Here is a 7,463-nt window from a genome sequence, read left to right as displayed (position 1 = left end):
CGTCTTGCCGAGGTGGGCAACCCAGGCCTCCCAGGAAAAAATGGGATGAGGTAGTGAGCGACGTTGCGGTGTGTGGGCTCTGGAACAGGTCCAGTAAGTAAGTGTGTGTGAGTGTGGGTATGCAGCCGCACACTTGGCAATGTGGTCTGCCTGGATTGTTCTGTATTTGATGCATAGTGTAGTCGTTTGGTAGGGAGTGTGTTTGTGCTTGCCTTAGGAGTCTCGTGTACTTCCTCGGAAGAGAATCAGGTGGTCCGGGGAGTTCTCTGCGGTCTATTCGGAGTGTTTTCATATACGCTCTTCGTTCCTGACGGCGCTCTTTCCTGTCCTATGCCGGGAAGTAGGTCTCGGGCCAGGCCTGGGAAGTTTCGGAACACCAGGCCGTTGAGGTTTTATCGTGGACTCGAGCATTGCCTAATGTCCTGGGGTCTATCCTAAAGTTATTGAGATATGAGGATGGAGCTGTCCATACTCAGCTAGCGCAGCTCGTATATTTGGAGGCAGTTCGTTGCGAAGGAAAGCCCGCAGGGCTGCTTGCGAGTCAGAGCGAATGGCAATGCTCTCTGATTGGTGGTCATGTTGAGTAATGGCTTGCGTTATGGCCAGCATTTCCGCTGTCGCCGCAGAAGGGACGTCGTGGTGATGATTAACGACTGCGTTGCCAGAAGAATCTATGCTTGCAGTGACTACTTTGCCAGCCGTAAAGCTGGCGTCGGCATGGTAAGAAAGTGAATCGGTGGGTTGCTGTATGCGGGTGCGTTCTGCTCGTCGTGCGGCGTCCTCTTCGGGGTTCATATGCTTAGGTATGGGTTTTACCTTGATAAATGGGATGGCGTCCCGTGGTGGTGCGGTGAGTGGTATGACGGCTAGGTTGGCAGTGTTGTATCCCATAAGCTCCAGCAAGGCACGACCTTGTTTAGATGTACGATGAGACTGTGCTTCTTGGTGCATGATGAGCCGGATAAGTTAATGAGTCGGATAATGGCGGTGCCTTCGACAAAAGTACTTGCAGCATAGCTGGGGACTCCGAGTGTGATGTGTGTTATGCGTCTCAAGATATTATTGATTTGGTGGAATTGATGTTCCGTGACACGCATGTATGGAAGCCCGTACATGATCCTGGTATATACGAGGGCTTCTGTAATGCGTGAGTTCTGCTTCCTTCACGCCATCGATCTTGTGAGGAATTCTTTTCAACATATTTGCGATATGATTTATCTGCTGTTGTGTCCGTTGCACCCATACGTCTGCTCTACCGTTCTGTTGCCAGTAAAATTCCAGGATGCGTAAGTGCGGCTTTCGCGGTGTTGGTTGACCATTCACCGTGAGTTGGATGAGGCGTCGTGTTTCTTCTGTTTTTGTTTGGTCGTCCAAAACTACTATGTATTAGGTCTTCTTTGGGGAGCATCTCAGACCAAGAGAGTCAAGGTATGCTGTGACAACGTTGATACCTTGTTGGATGATTTCTTGCTGTTCGCCTGGGTTTCCTTGTGTGCTCCACAGCGTCACGTCATCCGCGTAACATGCTTGAGCCCGGGGATTTCGTCTAGTTGGGGTGGGAGATCCTTGAGTGCGACATTAAAAAGAGTAGGCGAGAGTATAGCCCCTTGTGGCGTGCCTCGCGTGAGCGGGTGAGTTGCACGGGTAGTTGTGGGAGCACCTACACGAATCTGAATTTGACGATCGGTAAGAAAGCTGCGTATGTAGTTTGAGAAGCCTTGGCCTGGTTGGGTGCTGTATACTTTCTCCAGAAGTTCTGGGTGTTTGATGTTGTCAAACGCCTTATGGACGTCCAATCCCACTATGGTTCGGGTTTGGGTTTTGCTTCCCCGCAAGAAGACATCCTGCTTGATCAACAGTGCTGCGTCTTGGGTCGATACGTTGCGGCGAAATCCTAAAAGCGTCGGTAGCAGATGGGCTTGTTGTTCTAAGTGCCATTCGCATCTATTTAGGGCCATTTTCTCCAATACTTTTCCGACGCATGATGTTAGCGAAATTGGCCTCAGATTCGAAATGGAATCCGGTCGTTTACCAGGTTTCGGGATGACGCAGATGGTGGCGATTTGCAATTGTGCTGGGAAATTCCCACTGCGCCATACTTCGTTAAAAAACTCCAACAGTATAATTTGTTGGTCGTCAGAAAGATTTCGCAACATGGCGTAGGTGATACCGTCCGATCCAGGAGCAGTATTTTTGGTCATGTATGACAGTGCTAAAGACAGTTCTGTTGCTGTAAAATCAGAGTCCATGCCAGAAATACTGTGAGCCGTGTAATGCGGTAAGTCCTGCACCGTCGTTCGTGGGTAAAAGGTGCCGGATAACACTTTCCGTAACTCTTCATCCCCCAGTTGTAAGGTAAGCTGGATTTTCGTCAAGGTATGCTGTGGTCTTGAGTGCCCCAGAAGACCTTTAAGTATCTTCCAAATTCTGGCAAGGTGGAGACGTCCGTTGATGCTTTCGCACGTTTCGCGCCAGTTGCGTCGCGCCAGGTCACCACCATAGGTCTGAATAACTTGGTTATGTGCGGCCAACTCATTCTGAACGCGCTCACCGAGCACATCTGCGGGTTTATCCCGCGACCTCTCGCACCGCTGTGCGCTCCGCCCAATGCACGTGTCGCGGTCGTGTGCGCGCCTTGCGCATGCGCTAGTAGTTTCAAAAATTAAAGGAAGCTCACACCAACGCATGGTGTCACACTTCTCCTTTGCCTCTGCCGCTGATATCATCGCATTCGTCCGCGGCGACAGAGACAGGGGAAGTGAGATCATCTAACACCGAGATTGAGCTTCCTTTAATTTTATGAAAAAAGAGGTTCCACTCATGTGCTCACCAATACAAGTCAACCAACCACCGTTCATGAATAGGGCATTGATTTAACCTTAGCAAAGAATATCTTTGAAGTAATAAAGCGTGTGGTTAAAGGGACCCAGAAAAGCTTTGTGAAGGTAGCAATCAAATGCATTCACGTGGTAGAACACATAACGGGGGATTTTTGAGCCAAGTGTGAGACCCATACGTTGTACGAATAATTTGTAAACAATTTTTGAAGATAGCCTTTCTCAGCCGATGAGCGCGATGCCGCAGCGAGCCGATCGCGGCTGACGCAACGGCGAGGCGCCCCCTGATTCGCCCGATCGCCGGCGAAGTCGGCCGCCGGCGACGTCACTGCCGTTGGTTTCCGGCTGCTCTTCCTGCTTCCTGCGCGATCCCGAGTTGGCGTAGAGTACCGGATTTCTGCAGCGACGTTCCGATACGAGCGCTCCGCCTCCTCTGTATCTGGATATAGATGAGAAAAGACGCTGTTTGAGGTCCGGATCCATCAGGCGAAAGATACGGACGATTGCAGACTGTGCAAAGGCAAAGCCGGGTCCTTGGCGATTAACGCGTGCCTTCAGGCGCAGGAATGTAGTATGGTCCCTAGAAATGTAGCTAGCGCAGAACGGATGTCGAGCGTCGCGATGTTACATGACTATTCCCAGTGTTTCCAGCTGCTTTGAAAGAAGCAGAGAGGGAGGAGGAATCGATCGACAAGGGGGGAGAGGTGTATTTAATTGCTTCTGGCGCAGCTAATACTGAATGTAGATGAATAATTCCAACGGCATTGCATTGCTATATTGGTGCTACGCGACAATACAGGCCTTTTGTAGCTTTTACAAAAGGCTTTTCTGGGTCCCTTTAAGTGCATTTCACTTGTCTTAGGTTTCACCCTTTGTAGAGCCACGTGTGTGAATTCAAGTGACGTCGCATGGGTAATCGTTGTGGGTGTCGTTTACAGCTTCGCATTCCAACCACCTTCACAGGTGCAATTGGCGCGCATTTTTTATTCTGCATTTCTACCCTCTCCTCCTCCTCCTTGTGCGTCCCTCTCCCTCCCAAAGGGGGACAATGGGAAGCTTCTGAAACGCGCATTGGGAGAAGTGTGTGTGTTTGCCTACGGGGATGTGTCCGTTACAAGTCAATGCGAGAGGCTCCTGAATGGGACATCCGAAATTTCAATTTTGACACCTGTTGTGATCCCGAGTAAAAAAATGGCTACTAGGACATCAGGAGAAAAAAGGTTTCCTACCAGTGGTTGCGGCAAGGTGTAGAATTACAGCTTGAATCTCAATATGCTAGCGATAAGCAGGCGAGATGGCAACGACGTGCAGCTCTACGATTAGATTTGGCGACAAACTGAGGCCGAGAGATGAACTCGCTCCCAGAATCGGCAGTGAAGCTTAATGAGTGCGATACCTACACCCCGGCAGATAGAAAAGACTTCAGGAAGAAAACAGCCGGCTCCGTCGCTCCGCTGTCCATCCGGGGGGCTGAAATTTGGGCGCTTCTTTTCCCACTAAACGGCAATCTGGCTTGAATCTTTAATCTGTGCCGCTTGTTTAGCCTGATCGCAAGGACTGATATTATTCATGAAACCACCGAGTTTCGGCGTCCGGCGATGCCCAAGTTAAGTCAGGGTTAGTGTCACGCTGTCGTGGGTTCCCAGAGCGCCGGATATGGGTTGACTAACGTCCTTGACCCGCTGGAGTTCCGCCTCCTCGAGGAGTTGTCACCCGCGTCCACGCTAGCAACGGTACCCGCCGACGCTTGTGTTGAGCGTTAAAATCTCCTCCGAGCACGACCATGTCATGCGGGAAAGCGCGAAAACCGCGCATCCAAATAAAATCAACTCTGTATACAGTCCGCAGCCATGCACATGCGGAGGCCGCCATGGTGTTACGGCGTCCAGTGCAGCCGGGTAGCTACTACCTCTGGGATGTCAGTACACCTTCAAGAACCCCAACCCCTCCAGTCATCATCATCATCATCATCATCATCATCATCATCATCATCATCATTCACGTCGATTGTGACGAGCTAGCTGCGTCCAATCCTTGCCCCCGAATTTTCGCAGTGCACTCCTCAAACAAGTTTTTGGCCGACCCGTTACGTTTACGGCCTGCTAGCAGCCAGGCCGTTAAAGGATGGTCCAGATGTTGTCCCTAATGCGTCTCCCCCTACGCCCATTTTCTTTGCTTAATTTGAACCAGGACCCTTAAGTATGGAGCACTGCGTAAGAACATTCACTGGGTGTTGGCACTGCGGCCGGCCGCGCGACCACATCTTGTTCGCCGCTCCGCTACGCTTCTCTTGAGTGCGGGCAGATGGCGCCGCGCCACGGGGGCCTTGGCTGTCCAGCTGTATGACAACAGACTTGGCAGCCCGCTCCTTTTCTAGGCTCTGGCGGGGGACTCCACACGCTGTTGCGGCAAAAGGGGCTGGACAACTCGGTGGAGAATGTGCCGCTGTGTCGCGCGCGTGCGAGTGAGGTGCAAACGGGTGGAACATGTGGTCCTCCAGTGTGATCGGCTTGGACCGGACAGCACGGACGTGGGGAGGGGGGAAGGGGGGGCGCTGCATGTTGCTCTAGGGCTGCCCGAGGAGGAGCTCATGCGCGCTGTGGCGCAAAAAAAAGCACCGTCTTGAATAGTGAAAGAGGGCGACCCTTTGCACATGGGTCGTGGTGTGGCGCAGGACTAAGACGATGGGCTTCGGTTCTTCGGCCACTGCGCTTTCACGCGTCCTGAGCTCTGCGTATAGACTGTGAGTGTAGTTTAATATGCATGTTAGGGTAAATATCTCATCTCTCACCCGCCCGCTCTAAAGGGTTCAACCGCAAGATCATCATCATCATCATCATCATCATCATCATCATCATCATCATCATCCAGTCGCCGAGTTGCGGTGGGCGTAATGCCGGTGTTGCGTGGCGATCGTTCGGTGGCGCCGCGTGTACTTGTGCTTTGTAAAGTGCAAGCAAAGCACAGGAAGGTTGAAACTGGTGTCGACATCGATCATTTTGATGTACAGTCAGCAAAAGGCTTGTCTATAACGCTCGAACGGCGTGCTCCGGGCTGCGCGGGAGACATCTAGTGATAACGCGTGGCTTGAGATAGGTCTTGAGACACAGACCAAACAAAGAAAACGGCGCTGTTCGGGTTGGCGGTGCCACCGAGAAAAAGTTACGTTGGTGGAACGGAAAAGCGTCACAAGACGGCCCGCGCCTTATTAGGCAATTGTCAGGATTTCTCTAGCTTTTTGACCGTGCGTGGCTGTTCCTGCAAATGAGCTGCATACCCCCGACGAATTCGTTTGAAAAAGGTGCGCGCATGTGTTGCGGCGAGCTGTATGTAGCTTTGAAAAAAAAGAGCAACACAGCTTGTATGCGACGTCCATGCTAATCGGGCGTCGCAAGCCAGAAGGCAATGGCCATCGTGATCGGATGTAAGTAAAAAAATTATGTCCGCACTGTGACGCCGCAATGCGGAAAATTGGTGGCGGGGATTCAAAATAGCGCATAAAATGAATTACAAACATTGTAGCGACACAAGTAGTTTTCCAGTGTGCATGAAAAGTTATGCTTAACACAGATGCTGTTGAACACGAAGCGTCACGACTGGGCTAGACATTTGCTATGTTTGAACGACAAGCGTAATGAAGCGAAACAATTAGATCCGCGAGGTTGCAAATGATGTTAAGGAAGCGACCATTGCGAAATGAAGCCCCTAAGCACATCATATTATTGCGGCCATGAAAACGACCAGGCCACGTTAAAGATCCCCAGGTGGTCAAAATTAATCCGGAGTCCTCCACTACGGCGCGCCTCATCGCCTGCGTTGCGTCGGCGCGTTAAAACCCTACAATCAATCAATCAAAACGACCAGGCCGAGTCCAGTTAGAGACATCAGAAATACGAAATTTTATTGTTAGTGAGTTAGTGGTTACTCCAGCCGAAGAATTCCTGATAGACTAAACAAAGCAACTTGAAAAATTGCGGTGCCGTAAACCTCGCGTTTGTCTGTTTCCGCCTCATTCCGCGTATTTCTCAGCGCACTGAACCCCAATGCAGGCGAGCAAAGCCAAAGATAAAAAGGTCCCAAGCAGAGCACGGCGCTCGCGGGCGTTTCGGGAGGCCACCATACGCCGCATGTCTGTCGCGCTGGGACGGACTCCCAACGAGTTAAGACGGATGGAGGTGCTTCTGGGGCGACGCAAGTCCACCGCTTCCAGCACGGAGCCAGAGCCGGAGCTCAAGGCACCGCCACCATCAGCGCCACCGCTGCTCCAGATAGAACCACTTCCCCCGGAGTCGCCACCCGCGGGAGCCGAAGGCGGAATGCCGGCAGAGCAAGGATCCCTCTGGGGCCACCAGCCTCCTCCTCCCGAGCTTGCGGGACTGAAGATCGGCGGCTCGCAGCCAGAGCCGGACATCGTGGACGAACATCTCAAAGAACTGAGCCGGCGCGCTTCCAAGCGCTACTCCATCGCCCCTTACCAAGCTCCGGCCACGGGCACCTCGGCGCCTCTGCGTACGTCGATGCGCCGCGTGGGTCCGCATGCAGCCAAGGGGCGCATCACCATCAGCGAACCCGCAACGCCCGGCCACCCGAGAAAGCCAGGTGGTTTTGGACGGCGCCGGAGCACGA

The sequence above is a fragment of the Haemaphysalis longicornis genome, unplaced genomic scaffold (assembly GCF_048455015.1).
Source record: "Haemaphysalis longicornis isolate Haplotype H1 unplaced genomic scaffold, Haemaphysalis longicornis Haplotype H1 scaffold_10, whole genome shotgun sequence".
Taxonomy (NCBI): Eukaryota; Metazoa; Arthropoda; class Arachnida; order Ixodida; family Ixodidae; genus Haemaphysalis; species Haemaphysalis longicornis.
Note: the sequence above shows the minus strand (reverse complement) of the source record.